Below are 17,457 nucleotides of genomic sequence, written 5' to 3' on the forward strand. Positions count from 1 at the left end.
TTTCTCTTCTGAAATATTTTATTGAACATAGAACAGAGTACACACAATATACTTACAAGAAATACGCCAATATAATTAACATGGCAAGTCATTAAAACCACGTTACCATCCAAAAAAGCTAGACGTATTAAAGCTATTTGGATGTTACGACATCTTAAGGTTACATGTTCTAAATACAGTATACAAGAAATGGCATGTGCATAATGCTGAAAAAGTTACAAATACGTTTTGTGCAGTCAAAGCTGTGTTAATTGGTAATCTCTCAGCTGAAATTGCCAACGCAATAAATACGTTTGTTGACTAGTTACGCACATTTCCACCAAAATAATCCAGTGTGCAATTTGAAAATACTACACTCAATCATGGTGCACATGTTTTCATGATTTGCAATACCTTTATTCTTTCTTGTAACTTATTTCTATAGAAAAAGGATATTTGTATATGTGTTGGTTTTAGCTTTACGATGTGCAAATGTTTGTCGAATGCATGCGTGCATGCCCTCTCTAAAGGCTGAAATTTAAACGATTTTTCCAATAAAATAGCTTGAAACGTTCCATTCTTTTTAACAATTTCAGTTTGGTTAATAGTATGAAGAAATATTGTTACAGATTTTGAGATTTACTTTTATTTTGGACACTCTTGTCAAATGTAAGATTTACACATCATATTATTAATATGTTAGGAATTTATTAAATACGTATTTTAAAGATCAATGTTAATTCACACTGTAGAAGGTCTGTATCGTAAAAATATTTGATAAATAAAAACGTTCACGCTAGAGTTGAGCTATTGAGAACTAAAATATATTACTCGCTAAATATTTTTAGACACGTCATCTTATAATTGCTTTAAGAAATATATTCTAAACATATATAGTATATCAATCATATGGGCTGTGTTGTATCAACACCACTTTGAGTCTTAAATTAAAGTCCGTCATTATGTCTTACTATTTGCCTCCACTACAAACATTCCATAATTGTTGAATTACAGTTGTCTGGCAAATATAAAGCTACACGCATAATGATCAGACTATACATCGTTAACAACGCACTTATATTTGTATCACTGCGTCTGAATCTGTTCATTTGCATTTGTTGAAGAACCAGCTCAGAGCAACAACAGAAGAAAAACGCCATATCAGACAGGAAATAAGATATGGAGATTTAGGAAATTCAAAGAACGTTAGTTTGTGTTTATATAATACGTGATCACGGCACATCGACGCTGCTCTGTCGACGACAGTAATAAGGTGTTCTCTTCTCTTCCCCCCAGTTCACTGAAATGACATGAACATATATATCAGTCATCCTCATTAACATGTTCGTATAAGTGACTTTATAAGAAGCATGATACAGTCAAAATGACGTATACTTTATACGTGTGTAAAATTCATCATTCTTAAACTACTACCTTCATACAATTATAATTGTTATTTATGTCACAATAACATGTTTTTCATAAATTATATCGTTTGCAGAATGATGGACCAAATATTCGAAAATGTTAACCAGATACACACACATATAATTATACAATAGTTAATATTTGATCGAAAGGTCATACATTAAAGCTTTCTAAACACAACTAAACATCAATCAACATAATTTATTTGTTAAAACTGTGCTATTCCAAGGGAAAATTTTGGGTGGAACGCCAATTCAGAAATGGGGTACAAACACAATAATTGTTTTTCAAAACAAGCTATATCAAATGTCCCCTTATACACCAAATTTGTATGCATCGGCGGCATAGCATGCATCCCTCCCGAATAGCATCGAACAATAACGACTTGAGTACATTATGTATGCAATTATATAAAGGTTTTATTTAATGATTATAATTATTAGTAGACAGATCACAAAACTAAACACCGCAATTAATGCTCAGTGTGGCGGGATATAATTGCTGATTACTTTATGTGTTATTGAAGGTAAAATGATGGCTATGCATGATACATCAACAACTCCAGAAACAAAAGGAAATGAGACTACAAACAACAGCAAAAACAACTAAAAAGTTCAAGGTTTCAATGCCTGAATTCCTATTTTAAAGGGGCCGTCCAACAGATTTTGGCATGTATTAAAGCTTGTCATTAACTGCTGCTCTAAATGCTTTATATTGATAAATTTAAACATTTGAACTAAAAATCTCCAGTAAAAAATAAGAATACAATTTAAAAAAGAAGAAAAAACCTTAACCTCCACAGGGCTCGAACCACTGACCCCTATAGTCATGGAAACTTGGAGTAAAATGTCTCCCGACTTTACCACTCGACCATCCACGCTCATGTCTAATGCCGAGGTATTTTTTTAGCTATATAAGCAATCCTCGTAGTTTCCCAAAATATCGATTCGCGTCGAACGACGCTTAAATCTGTTGGACAGTCCCTTTAAGGAATGCCTCTTCAAGCTATATGGTATTTCATTCAGTGTATAGAGCCGACGTAAAATATTTAATCTTTATCTACCAACTTTTCTCTACGCTTATCACATTTTTTCTGCACACTTTTCGCTTCATATGTGTATTGGACACCACTGATTTTAGTTGCTACAACGTGATCACATCATGATGCGGGGTTCGATATACTGGATTCGCGATAGGGTCAAATAAGATATCTTAAAATAGGCCCTTAAAAGTCTCAATTCGTGGTTAAACAATTTATCATTTTACAAACAACGTAACTATTACAAAACAATGACATACAACAACCATACAACTGTCTGGACTTACTGGCTAATGTGACCATGTTCATTCCCCAGAGAATTGACCACACCCATCCGACGATGACAAAGAAAGTGACAAGTTGGAGGAATGCTGACAGCAGATTGAACAAGAACGCTGGCCCGGGTTTGTTTAACATTGTCGGTGCACCGCATAACACTGTGAATGCAGATACCAATGTTCCTGGAAAATAAGTACATTCATGACTTTGAATGTCAGTATTCTTGAATTAAATACTTAAAGGGATACACAAAGATATACATTTTAGAAGAACAAAACATATGTTTTTAATAAATTCATGTTCAAGAGAGCCGATATCAGAATTGTTTATCTGATGATAAAGTAATCGAGTACAAAAGGAGCTGACGATTTATTAACATAGATATCCAGTCTTTCGCAAATACGCTCTCAAGTGATGTGCTTAAGTTTAAAAAATATATAAATCTTTGTCTGATTTAAATACTCGTCTGCAGTCAGCTGGACAAAAGCATGACAGTTGGGTAAATAATCATAATATTTTGGTTTGTACGAAATAAGGTTCGCAAAGAAGTGTCGATCTCACCCAATTTTAATTTATGATGAAATACTATGGACGTTCGATTAAGAAGTAAAACGGATTTACATGTACAGTTTGTGTGTATTGTGTTTATTACATACGTTTTAATTAATCTCTTTGTTTTGTTAAGCTTATGTTAGTTGAACCAGTGCCTATCGTGCCAAACATGTTGTAAACAGATAACAATGCCATCTCGATTATGGTCAGTTGTGTTCAGTGGCAATTAAAAAATAGATAATACAGGACAAATGCCGTTTCATTTTTTTTTTTTCATTTATTTTTCACATTTCTTTACATTGTAGTTTACATCCATAATTACTAGAATACGGAAAAACATAAGAAAGTGTATGATAATAATGTACATTTTGAACTATAACATATCAAATATTTAGCGTATGCGTGATTATATTTTAAAAATTGTTTACATTGCCAATGTTAGATAAAGAGCTTTGTGATTTATAGCAAAAACATAAAACTAATAACTATGTTTACTAAACATAGAGATTTTATATCTAGAAAAAGTAAAGAAAATATTTTACAACAAGATTTGTTTCAATGGAATTGTTGTAAGTATTTGTTATTGTTTTTAGAAGGATTTTTTTTTTTATTAAATTGTTTTGCCATAAAATTTGTCTGGGTAGCATTATTTGTGGTTTGTAGAATGTATGATTCACCTAAATTGAATCCATTTTTTTTGGTGTTGTTCATATTTATTTTTTACAAGGGCAATCTCAGATTCAATTTTTATTCTCGTATTTAGGTATTCAATAAAGTGAGGAAAGGTTGGTATGCATTTTTTGTATTTCATTTTAAATATAAAAGATTTTAATAGTATCACAATAAAGTTAAACACATCAGAGTGTAGTTTTTTCTCAGTGCATCCAAAGAAAGCATGAGTTTTATTTATTTCAATTAATATGTTTTGACTGGCAAGAAACGTTTCCATCTTTTTCCATATTATTTGAATGTGTTGACACTCCCAAAATAAGTGGTCTATTGTTTCGATATGTGATTGACAGAAATCACATAATGTGCTGTTGCTTAGTTTGCATTTAAAAAGATATGTGTTTGTGGGGACGATTCGCATGATAAATTTATATTGAAAGCTGCGTAAAGACATGTCGATGGTTGAAATGTGGGGAACAATATGGATTTTTTTCCAAGTGGTTGAGTCTATATCGGTAAAATTCGTGTTCCATTTGTTTTCAAGAATGTCATTGTCCTCGTTTTGTAACTGAATATTGTATATGAATTTATTAGGATATTTTGTTTTGATTATTGCTTTTGACAACGTTTCGTCTGGTTGATTGATATCGAGGTCATGAATGCTTTCTTCAGTTTTATATTCTTTTGGGATTGATGTGATTAGGGTATTGAATTTCATAAAATCATTGTTATTGATGTCGTAGAGGTATTTAATGTTTTCAAAATTATACATGGTTTTATTTCTAAAGTCAAAAAGTTGATATACGTATTTTATCCCTCTGTCATACCAATCGCGATAAAATAATGTTTTTCCGTTTGCTGTTATTGACTTGTTATTCCATATTATTTCCTTTTTGATGCGTTTTTGTGAATGTCGTGACTTGTATATTGTATTTGCTGCAGACCACGATGTAATGACGTCGTGGAAAAAGGTGTTACCTCCGCTTATTTCTGTTATAGTTTTTTCACTAAGTTCGCTTTCAAAAATTAGTTCGTTTCCATATTTATTTAATATCAAGTCCCATAAAAGTTTCCATTTACCACAGTTTTCTGAGTCTAAATATTTATAAAGTTTCATTTTTGACAGCAGGTTGCTAATGAAGAAATAGCATCTGGCAATACTGTCCACAATTCCAATATCTAAGTTAATCTTCACTTTAAATGCTAAGCGTTGGCAAAAGAAGGCATGTATTAACCTAAGCAAAGGCATCCTTTCCTCCTTCATAGGAAGACGACCAATAGCTGTTTATCACAATTACCCATAAACACAATGTGTTTGATATGATTTTCAGATGAAACTTTTATGTGTACTAATTGATAAAAAAACACTTTTTTTCAGTAATTCTCGTCGAATGTTTATATGAAATCATTTAAATACTATACGAATTAACTATGAATTCATATGAAACTTAAGTAGACACTAAATGATCATCTATTACGTTATTCTTTACTATATGATGATCACACACGGCCATAGTTATTAAACGTTTAATACGTTCCCAGCGCCCTGTTATCTCATTTTATCCGGTTCCAGATTTGCATTTTTATACCTGTTGCACGGTGCCCACACAATTCAGGCACACTTGAGGCACAGTTCTTAAGCTGCCTGATATGCCCGCAAAATGATGTATAAATATTTATTATTTATTCAACATGTCAAGCATATTCAATCATAAAATGATTTACTCTAAAAGAACATTTATTATCAAGTTTTAATCTCAAATCACAAAATTGTTTATATTTCCTTACGTTGGCGCTTTGCCCTACACCTGCCATGTGAAGGTACTTTTGCCAAGACAGGATGATGACATGAGAATCACATGATGATGCTGGTATCACGACACACAATATATGTTTTTTTTAAATAAATGTTGAAATCATCATTAATTGACATACCGCTTCAAGTCTTCTGAATTTAAAATAACGTGTAATTTGTTATTTCATAGATTTATAGCGTTGGTGTATTCCTTTTAAGTTCAAGTCCTATAGCATAGTACTTATCTTATGACTCTGAAGTGAAACTATAGACTTATTTCCGCAGATAAATAAACAAAGATACCGATAACATGAAAGAAATGTCCGGAAAGTCTGCCTATAATTACAACAGTGATCAGTCTCTGACTTTACAACTGCTGATCGGTTAACTTTACATCAACTGCATTTATTATCGACGATATATAACCATTTGAAAATGTTCAAAAAAAAGTAGTGATAACTTTTCTATAGATCTACGTCTACGAAGACTATAAAAATGGTATCCATAGATACTGATGCTGTCAGCATTTTTATAAAGGATCAACGATACAGACATCAAGGCGGATTGAATCCATGCATTACAAAGCGAATCACGTTACTAATTGAAACCACGATACAATTTCTCCCATGTGTACCTACATATGATTATGTATTTAGAAGGGCGCTGTCCTGTCGCCATGAACTTAATGGCCAAAGAAATGTTCAGCACATTTACATACCATAATTTGGTAAACCAAATAAGACATACGGGCATCACAAAATGGACTGCTCAACTTTTCTAGATTCGTGTTTTCTGAATCTGAGCGACATCGTTAAATAGTATGTGTTTAATTTTGACTTTTAATGTTATTAATTTTATAAACAAATACACATTTTACAAGAAATGTCTTAAAAATAAGTTAGTTGGGGTTGTAATAAATTGATGAATGATGATATGACTTCTCTGACCCTATACTTTACTATAATCTATACTGGTCAAATTGACCGACGCTCAAATGAAGACCTGTACATGAATTACGAGACTTCTGTTACTTTTTTAAATTGCAAAACATGTGTTTAATATAAAATAACATTCTAAATTTAAAAACTATGTAATAATAAATAACTCTTAATTAAATAACGCAATGTTCCAATATAAAATATCAACCGTAATGTTATAAATGAACAGTAAATTCCGCATGTATTGAACCTCTAGATTTAATCAAACTTTGTTAAATTATTGATTCGTTTGTATTTGAACAACGTAACCGCACTCTGTTTTTAATTATGATAATTAATTAACAGGATCATAGTTGATTAGGATGTGCAAAAGTAATTCAACAAAATATTCGTTTTAAAAATGGCCTTTTTACAGATTTTGGCATGTTTTGAATTGAATTTATATTGCTAAATGTAAACATTGGATCTAAAAGCTCCAGTAAAAAATCAAGAATGCAATTTAAAAAAGGAAAAAAAAGGAGCCCACAGCAGGGCTCGAACCAGTGACCCCCGGAGTCCTTGAGTAAAAACCAATTAGACCGCTCCACGTATCTAAAAGACACGTATTTTATACTTTATATAAGTAATCTTCGTAGTTTCACAAAATTAAACAACAACAGAGCTCTTCAAATTATTCAATCGTTTCGCGTTGCAACGCTTTATACTTTTCAGGGTTTTAAATCGTCAAAAGATGCATATAATGGCTATATTAGACCATGGTAAATATTCAGTATTACTGTTTTCTTACAAATATCATAACAAAAACGAAAATTTGCGAATCTGAAACAACTTTTTTCAATTTTGTCAATTGACCAAAAACGTGAAAAGATCCCTCTAATGTAAGCTCTGTCAATGTTGCTATTCATGTTTCGTGTATTAATATAAAATAAGGACTTTAACAACTTCACAGTTCTAATTGTAAAAAAAGCAACAACATCGTAAAACTACTGACGCGAAATCGTGCGCTATGGTTAAAGTACGGTTTGATCGACTTGAGTCCCCGTGTAAGAACTGCCATAGTTTTCTTCAAATATATGTACATAATTTATAAATATAGGCAATAAACAACTGTTATGACATTCTATAATCGCTTATGACACTCTTAGCAAACAAAGAATGAGGGTTATTGTGCAAAATTATGAACGGGTCTCTTGAGTTATTCATAATAGGCTTATTACTTCATGTTTTCGCTCGCATTGAACACAATTGCGCAACCTTTCAATGATCTGTTGCATAAACAATCGCAAAACAGATAGGACACAGTGAGCTTTAAAATTTAAGCCAAATAAAGCAAATAATGAGGACAGATAACGCGCAAAAACGTAAAATCATACATTTCATTCACACTTATCACGTAACATGGATTACATTGTTATTTATTGTGTTGCAACAAGGCGAAGGATATCAAGCAAGGCGCGTATTTATTGCTGACAACTAGAAGATACCAAGTCCTGTCCTATAGATTTCAATGAAAGTGTGTACTTTGCAGTTTAAACAAAGTAAAAAAACTTTACATACAGTCAAAACTGACCTAACGGTCACTTGAGAATAACGGTCAACTACAGACAACGGTCAGTTTGGATTCCCCCCGACGATACTCACTCTATATTACACTTGAGAACAACGGTCAATCGTCCATAACGGCCAAAGTTATATTCCGCTCCGAAAGTCATGTTTGAACTGAAAACAACGGTCACGCGTCAGTCGTTTCGAGTCGCTAAAAGTAAAAACAAAACACAGTACATCATTTGTCCGTCTATTTTGCGGGTAAAGCATCTGATAGCGCTAATTGCTTCTGATAAAATAAAAGCGGCCCGCTGCGAGTAAACAAATAATAGGGTTTTGAGAAGGTTTGTTTTCCGGGTATAATTTTGTGGGGTATTTTTTAAAAAATATGTCAGAGTTTGTAACACGTTTAAAGTAATTATCGCTAATTTAATGACCGGTATTAATTAGTACATTGTAGTTACAACCTTGAGTGTTCATTTAAAAATAATATTTTTGGATCATTATTTAAAAGAGCTTTCTAGCGTACACGATACTTTTATAAGCAATCGGAATAATAAATACTGAACGACACTGAGTGGTAAACGTAACTCCTCAAATTAGAGGAGCGAGTCAAGTGTTTGAAACTGTTTGAATCTGGAAAAAGTTCGCGTGTAAAAGCAAGTGAGTTCTGTGTTTGACGTACGCAAGTGCAGAGTGTGCTTTAGCGTGAGAGGACGATACAGTTACACCGTACTTTCGTTTTATGACAGCGAAAACGTTTTTTTTACTTGTTCGGACATGACGTCAATGGCACGTGACAAGATTTATTTACTGAATGAACGAGATGCATGAGTAAACAGTTATTCTATCGTTGATAAAGTCATTTATCAAGTTTAAGAATATGAAATAAAATCAATTTTCAAAAAAAGTATTCCTTATTATTCAATGTAATTTGATTATGCTATTATGCCTAGTTATTGACCATGAGCCTTTGTTTTACACTGTATGCAAACGTCTGGGTGGCGTAACGACAAAGCAATACTACCAAACTGCCCAACCATCTAAAACTTGTATTCCGAACACAATGGGACGAAGCAATACTACCAACTGACCAACCATCTAAAACTTGTATTCCGAACAAAACGGTCACATGTGGACAACGGTCACTTCGTCATTTCCCTTGGCTAACCGCTGTTCTCAGTTTTGACTGTAAATCACATAAATCTTACAAACTTTGGCATATATGGTAGATTAACTTTCGGTTGCACCACAGTACACATACATGCCGGTAAACATTATTTTCAACATGTACAACCTCAGAGGCTATAAACTATTTGTTTAATTGTTCTTTCTGTGAATGTTATATTAAAATTGTCTTTATCTTTTACAAGGTTTAACGGTATGCTTGACAAAAGACATTGAGTTGTTGCTGTGTAGTAAACATGACGAGCCTGATCAGATTGATTATATATTGTATTTCACTTTTTAATGCTCTCAAATTTGCGTTTGGCGGACAAGCCAGGTAAAACATGGGAACGTCTTACACTTTATTTATCGCAATGAGTCGATTGCTTATTCATAAACAGACCGATAGAATACATGAGTTGCGCTCTGGAAAAAGGGGTTTTAATACATGTGCGTAATGTGTCGACAGATTAGCCTGGCATGTCCGCACACGCTAATCAGGGACGACCTTTTTTTTACTAAACTTTGCTAACAAGAGACTTTTTTGAAACGAAAAATATCACAAAAGCAAACATTATCGTCGCTGATTAGCTTTTGCAGACTGAATATACTAAATCTAGTACGACACCTTAAGCACAAGAATTAAACCTCTTTTGCACAGAGCACGGCCCATATACAATTGGGAATGTTACTTATACTTCCGTGTAGCGAATACACGGAGGCGAAAATCAAGCATCAACATGAACAATGGTGGCAGATTTGAACGTTTTAATGTCAGGTGTAGTTATCATTCAGAACTCTAAAACGTACTAAAACATATTTCACCACAGTGCTTGTGTAATGTCCGACGTTTAACACTTTGTATAAATGGAGGAGAAAGCTGTGCTGCATTGTGCTTCTTGTTGATGTCACTGCATATATGTAGTGCTCACCTTCCAGTCGGTTTTGCATTAGTATATGAATAATTTTATGATACTGATGTTGACATGTTAGTGTTTCGTCCAATAGTTTTATACCTGTAAAAATGATATATATGGCTCTGATCCGCTATGTAATGGGATAATCATAAATGCAACCAATGACAACAGCGTTAAGGATGCACTAGATAACAATATAATATGTAAAAATCGAAATTGCCATTTATTGTATTCAGATAGAACACAAACTTGACATTTCATGGAACCAGCTATTTATTATTTTCAAATCACGTAATGTTAAGTTGTCTCATCTATTGATACAATAACTCTTGTAAGACAAAACACAGTAATGACTGTCATTTAATAGTGAACAATACATAATGGTTTTCTTAGTACAAATGATACCATTTCAATCGGAAGTGTAAGTAATTAAACAATTTTTAAACCCCTCAATCCCCTAGGAAATGAAATTATTAATCGCGTCACGATCCTATATAATTTATTTTCGATTACGTGGTTAACTTCGTTAAGACATCTCTATACATCTCTTTACCTACGATGATATTTTTCTTAACCCAGACGAGAACGTCCCTAATTGATTCCAACCACAGCATTGGCAACAGTTGCTTGTAGTCTAACTGCAGTAGTATTTTATCGTTTTGAGTTTCGATTAAAAGATAAAACAATAAAACACAAAATATAATTATATGGTTACACAAATAAACATCCGTCAGTCTCAAATCAGAGCGAACACAATTATTGTACTATACAAATGCGGTGTCCCAACATATGCCTTCTGCAACGAAATAGATACAATATACATTATGTTTAATGTTTACCGTTTGTCTATAGCCAGACAGTGTATACATGGTTAATAAACATTTTTATACAGACTTTTACCAAATTGTTTAAAATAGGCACGTGATTTGATGCCTGACTACTGTATAGCTTACTTTTTAGCTCTCCTTTTTGATGGAAGTCTTATATTTGACTCTCCAAATTAACCGTAAAAATGCACATATACAAAACTGCGATAAAATATATCAAGTAAAGATAAACTGATTTCATACCAGTTCTTGAGCCAATGCCAGCATAATTTCGTCTGGCTTGATGGTATTTTCAATTCTTGCCAATGTTATCTACCCTGGTTTTTAACCGATCCCTGTTACCTTTGAATTACGTTGTACACCTGAATACGCGAATGTGATTTAAACTTAACGTTCAGTGTTTTTCCAATTACTGAATTGATTGCATACGAACAAATGTTGTGTCACTTCAAGTGAGAAATAAATGCATTAAATGGACCTTTTCACAGATTTTGGCATGTATTAAGTTTGATGTTAAATGCTTTATATTGATAAATGTCAACATTGGATCTGAAAAGCTCCAGTAAAAGTAAAAACAAGAATAAAATAATAAAAAAGTAACCCTCAACTGGGCTCGAACCACTAACCCCTGGAGTAAAAGTCGAACGCTTAGACAACTTGGCCATTCGTGCTCAAACAATTATTGATGTATTTTATACTTTATATAAGCAATCCTCGTAGTGTCACAAAATATAACGACAACAACAGAACTCTCCAAATTATTCAAATGTTTTGCGTTGCAACGCTTTATAATTTTCAGGTTTTTAAATCGTCACAAGATGCATATACTTGATATTTTAGAGCATGGCAAATGTTCAAAATTACTGTTTCCTCACAAAAATCATTACTACAACGATAGTTTGCGAATCTAAAGCATTCTTTTTTAATTTTGTCAGTTTACCAAAACGTGAAAAGATGCCCTTAACATTCTGAATTAAAACAGCAATATTTTAATGCATATAGTTTTCTACTGATGTACGGCATATAAAAAAAGAACTTTTTCTTTTTCTGTAGTTGAAAGTAAAGCCCACGATTGGTCTCATTTGATCCCTTTCAAATTACGTGACATAATTAAATAACCAACAAGATAATACCTACCGACCCCCGGAAGTCCTATGTTAAGAATGCAGCAGAGAATTGCAAGTGGCACCGGCATTTTTGGAATCGCTTTATAAAGCGGTCCATGTTTTTCATGCACTTCAACTATTTCCGGTCTATCATCCACAATTTGCACTGATTTTTTATTTTTGGTTTGATGAATTATGTTATCCCTTTCTTCTTCCGAATCCATTTTTAAAAAATATGACTTACAGTCAGTTCAGACACACTTTTAATACCCTTCCTTAGTAAACTTCTAAACGTTTATTCGACTACCAACAGTGTACGTCGGGAATTAATACACATCTTGAAATGCTCGTTGTTTTTTGTTCCAATGACACAACAATTATCAATTATGAAACATTCCAAGAAACGAACACAACGTAAGTATTCTCGTTATTTTTGTCGGATGCTACTCCTCTTATATTCTGCGTAAAATGTTGAGCGTTCTGAAATCCTTCTTCACAGGTGATCCGATAGAACGGAAGGATGATGATGTACCTGGGTTTATGTGTGTTTGAATTTATCAGTTTACAGTCATTTATTTCGACTCTCGCATACAGTACAGCTTTCCTACATGAGCGCGTTTGCAGGAATGCCAGCTTATTTACAACGCAACATCACTCTCAAACTGTATTCAACGTTCAGTATTGATTTTTAAACATCGTACAAGTATCTTGCTGCAAACGATAACAGTTTCGGTGAACCAATATGTCAATAATATAACTAGACGTGCTGTTTCGTTTTCAAAGCACTTATATTTACGACGTACATACTTTCGTACGTATCTGCACTCAGTCTGATAAAAGCATATAAATAGTGAGGTAACTTATCTTACAAAAGCGGTCCCATTGTTTGATATTCCATTTTCCATTTAAAACATTTAAACCTGAATTCCTACATCAATACAACGTTGTGCTTATTTTCGTTCTGCGTTTTCTTCGGCTGCATGCATCGATCATGATGCGAGAAACATCTGGAGCCTGTATATTTACAAGACTAAAATAAGTTAGATGTTTGTGTTTTTCTGCTGTTTGATCGTATAATTTTTATTTCAAACTTGTTTACATTAGTATGTATTGAGTGCTATAATACGTAATACATAACACTATAACACTTTAAATAAACACGATTCCATTGGTTGGGGCAGTGGACATTGAAAGACAAAAAGTGACCTCTAACGAATAGGCAATATTCACCGCGATATGTTTTTTTCATATCATTTAAAAAAAATAAATAATTCGCTACTGAATAAAAAGTGTTGCCTTGGGTATTGTATTGATAAGTTTTACATTAATTATCATTGTTATATTTTCGATGAAATAATTGCGATGATTTTCTACGTGAAATTGCAATTTTGTTAAATTCTTCATTAATTACGTTCAAAATAACCATTCGATCAACAGAAGTAAGAAAAAAATTAAAAGCCCATTATCACTCAAAATCAACGAATATTTTGCGCAATATTTCGAAAAAAAAACACATAAACAATCTTTGTGCCATACAGTATAAGGCAAAATTTAAACGCTAGATGTGGTCTGGTAATATAGATTTTACGCGAAACAAAATGTTCTTTGTTATTTATTTATTTTTCACATTATAATCCATGTGAATTTCCGTCTACGATATCCGAACATTTACGAGCGAAAGCGAGATTGGCTTCGGGCAGCTTCGGAAGCACGCCGTAGTTCTCATGAATACGTCTTTCCCTCGAAATTTGGACTATTGTGCTAAGTAACACTGATTGTTTTTTGGTAAACTTCATTTTACGAAATACTTTGCGAAATAATCGCTGATTTTGAGTATGTTTGTTACTTTAAATACTACTTCGCGTATAAAACCGCAATATATTTTATGCAACATATGTTATCTTATCCGTTAATTCATATTGAAACAATGACACTATTTTTTATTGATACAGGCTACATTTTGATGCATTACCGGTAGACATATTTCGAAAAAGTGTTCAATGATATTGTTGCGCACATCCAGCATTGGATTGTAAAATAGCAACCGAGAAATACAACATAGGCCGCTGTAGGACAAATACCAATCACATTGCCATGAAGACCGATAACAAGAGTAATTAGAAAAGGATTTGCTTTAGAGTGGCATCTGAGAGAAAGATAAATACTGCCTTGAATTATGCGTTTCTCATTAAAAAAAGATGAACAAGTTGAACTAATAATCTTCTCCACTCTATGTGATTTATAATGTTCAATAATCGGTATTTTCTACCTTTTATTTTTGAATTTCGTATTCATAATTGGTATTTTGTGCTTTGCGTTCGCGTGGTTAATATGGTAATATCTATGATTTAAAAATATTTTTTTCTGATGTCAACATCGAAAAATAACAGTTAAAACATTGACATTTTGTACTGCTCTGCTAAGTTAATCTTCCTGCAAAGAGTCCCATTTAAACACTTTGAAAATGTTAAAACACGTAACGAAGGCATAAAATAAAAATAAAATATGTGTTTATAGGTCGATTTTTATTTCATATAGTATATGATTATGCACGACTATCTGCCTATAATTCGTAAACACTAGTTGCTTCATTAATATTAAATACACTGTTTCAATATGCGAATTGACATGGAGTTTGATTTCTTGTCTTATGGGTCTTAACTGTGACTTCTTCTAGCCTGTGATGCAAAGACAATTGATCGGCTCTCTCAAATGGCGTCAAGGAGGCCTTGTACTAGCGGCTCTGTATGGTCTTCTTATCTTTTGAATATCGCTAGGGCCTGACTTTTTTCTGGACAATAGAAATGCCAGTTCGGACCAGCGAGGCAGCAATAACAATGATGACGGTCACAATCGACCCATTTCGCTCTTGCTATATCAACTAACGGCCCAGTTTGATAACGATGTCATCATAGCAGAAATCAAAGTACATTCGGCTAACAAATATGCTTATTGAAAACATTTGGAAATAATCACATTTATTTAGTCAACGTTGCTACTTTTAGAAGATGCATGCAAAATGTTGTTTGATACTTAATGTATACGTAAGCTAGAAAAGCTAAGACACGTATGCACAATACTAACGAAAATTATCATTTGTATGTGTTTTTGCTTTGACGTATACACTAATTTTTCAGAAATAAATATACATGTCCACGTGTTCGAATATGTATACTGTTATGTGCAAAAATGAGCCGCAAAAATGTTTCCTTGATTTGGGCTTTTTAACATAAGTTTCTCAGACTTCAAAACGTCATCTTAATAACAAATGTAGGTAACAATAGTGGTTCATGTTCAGAGAGCGACACATATTAGTGATTAGTTAAATAACAATGACATGTAGAACATATAAATTGCCCGATATCGCCCGCGCCCGAGTTCTTATCAACATATTTTATCGAGCCTTTCACATCGATTCACCACGGCGATATCACAGTGTTCCACGGTATTCCACGGTTTTCCACGGTGTTTCTCGGTGACGAAAGTAGTTGCCACGCTGGGCTGAATGACGGTGATTAGTTGCGCAAGGCAGAAATCGCGCTTGATGTAGTGTACATTCTTGCAAATTCAGAACATATAAAAACCATTTTTGTTATTTTTAAGGATAAAAATAGATACACGTAAGGTTAAGGTTACTTTAGACGTTTGTTTGGAAATCAATTGGGTTTGACCATGTGTATTATCATAGGCCTTTGAATTGAAATTGGATTTTATAAGCATTTAATTTGCCAACTTAACGTATAACTTTCAAGTTGAAGCATTTTTCATTTAGAACACGTAAATGCACGTTAAGAAATTCACAAGAAAACGCAGTCCTCGATTTAATTAATCTGCATCTTATTATCATGATCACAAAATCAAGTCAAGAGTCAATAATATACACGTATACAAATTAATAGCCCTTCATCACCGTCTTTCCGGAAACGCATCGATTGTAAAAAAAACAATATCAATAACAGACATAATTATATTGACACTATGTTTAATTGCAGATTAACTATTGATTGAACGATTGGAAAATACAACACTTGTCAGACTGCTGCACTTATTTTTTTCAGAGAAAAAAGCCCTACAAAAACACATGTGATTAAAGAAACAAGCCAGTATCACCAAGGCTGGCGGGATACTGGCACAGGCGCCCGCTGAGCAAACAACCAATTTACGGAATAATGTCAGTCTGTCATCAATTTCTAGTAAGCAGATTAACGTCGGAAGATAGAGTTAAGTTTCAAGGTTATTAACACTATTTCAAGAAAGCGAATTGCCTTTGTGGACACATTTTAGTACATACAATCGGTAACACCATGATTAATAATACTATAAACATACTTCTGATAAGAACTTAAGTTATGAGTAAGCGATGTTGTTGAACATTATGCATACTACATGCATATATAATATATAATATCAACCAATTGTTATCTGCCGTTTTTACACATGTTTGTACTCGTCGCACATCATAGTGAGACTATAACAAGAACTTACACAAAACTGTTGAAAATACAGAAGAAGATGAATAATACAAATACCATTGTGCATTATTTTCATTTGAAAATAACAATTATAGAACATGCAATAAATGATATTTAGAATGAACCGTGTTTATTCAGAATGATACGTGTTTATTACGCAACAAAACATATAGTAGATGACAGGCAAATTATACATCATATGATAAACATTTATAAAGACACATAAATCCGATTTTTTTATATATATTTTAAGCACAATATAAATAGCTGTTTGATAACGCATACAATATATGTGCATTTCATTTACATACACACACTAAAACAGAAGCAATTTACATATTTTAGATAGTGAAAGAAGTCGATAACATATATAGATAGACGACATTCGTGGAATATATTTAATGGGTACATTTTTATCAAATGGAAAGACCCATGTTTGTTAGACTTACTGAAAATGCGGCATGAACAAAGGCACAAAATTTGCTTAACACAGATTCACATAAGTTCTATCAATTCCTGCATATTTGGTCTGTTTCTAAAACATAGAGGTATATATATTACATCTTTCATTTTAGTATAAGTTGCATTCAAGCACAAAATGATATTCGTCTTCTAGACGGTTTTAGATAAAACATGCCCTTTGCTCAACAGATGTGGGATTGGGTTTAGACCATCTGCCACTTTCTATTCTCTATCTATGAGAAGATAATCGTTACCTAGATGAGCTTAATATGTACTTTTTAA

The 17,457-nt window shown here is 33.0% G+C and overlaps 1 long non-coding RNA gene across 1 annotated transcript; it reads right to left on the reverse strand.

Annotated features, from left to right (window-relative positions):
• Nucleotides 1-13,190, reverse strand: LOC127873730 (uncharacterized). Its single transcript, XR_008046348.1, has 3 exons — nt 12,273-13,190; nt 2,734-2,907; nt 1-1,279 (listed from the first exon to the last, which is right to left on the reverse strand). It is a non-coding gene; the product is annotated as an uncharacterized LOC127873730 (long non-coding RNA).
• Between the last annotated feature and the right edge of the window lie 4,267 nt (nt 13,191-17,457).

Source organism: Dreissena polymorpha, chromosome 3 (genome assembly GCF_020536995.1).
Source record: "Dreissena polymorpha isolate Duluth1 chromosome 3, UMN_Dpol_1.0, whole genome shotgun sequence".
In the NCBI taxonomy this organism is placed as follows: domain Eukaryota; kingdom Metazoa; phylum Mollusca; class Bivalvia; order Myida; family Dreissenidae; genus Dreissena; species Dreissena polymorpha.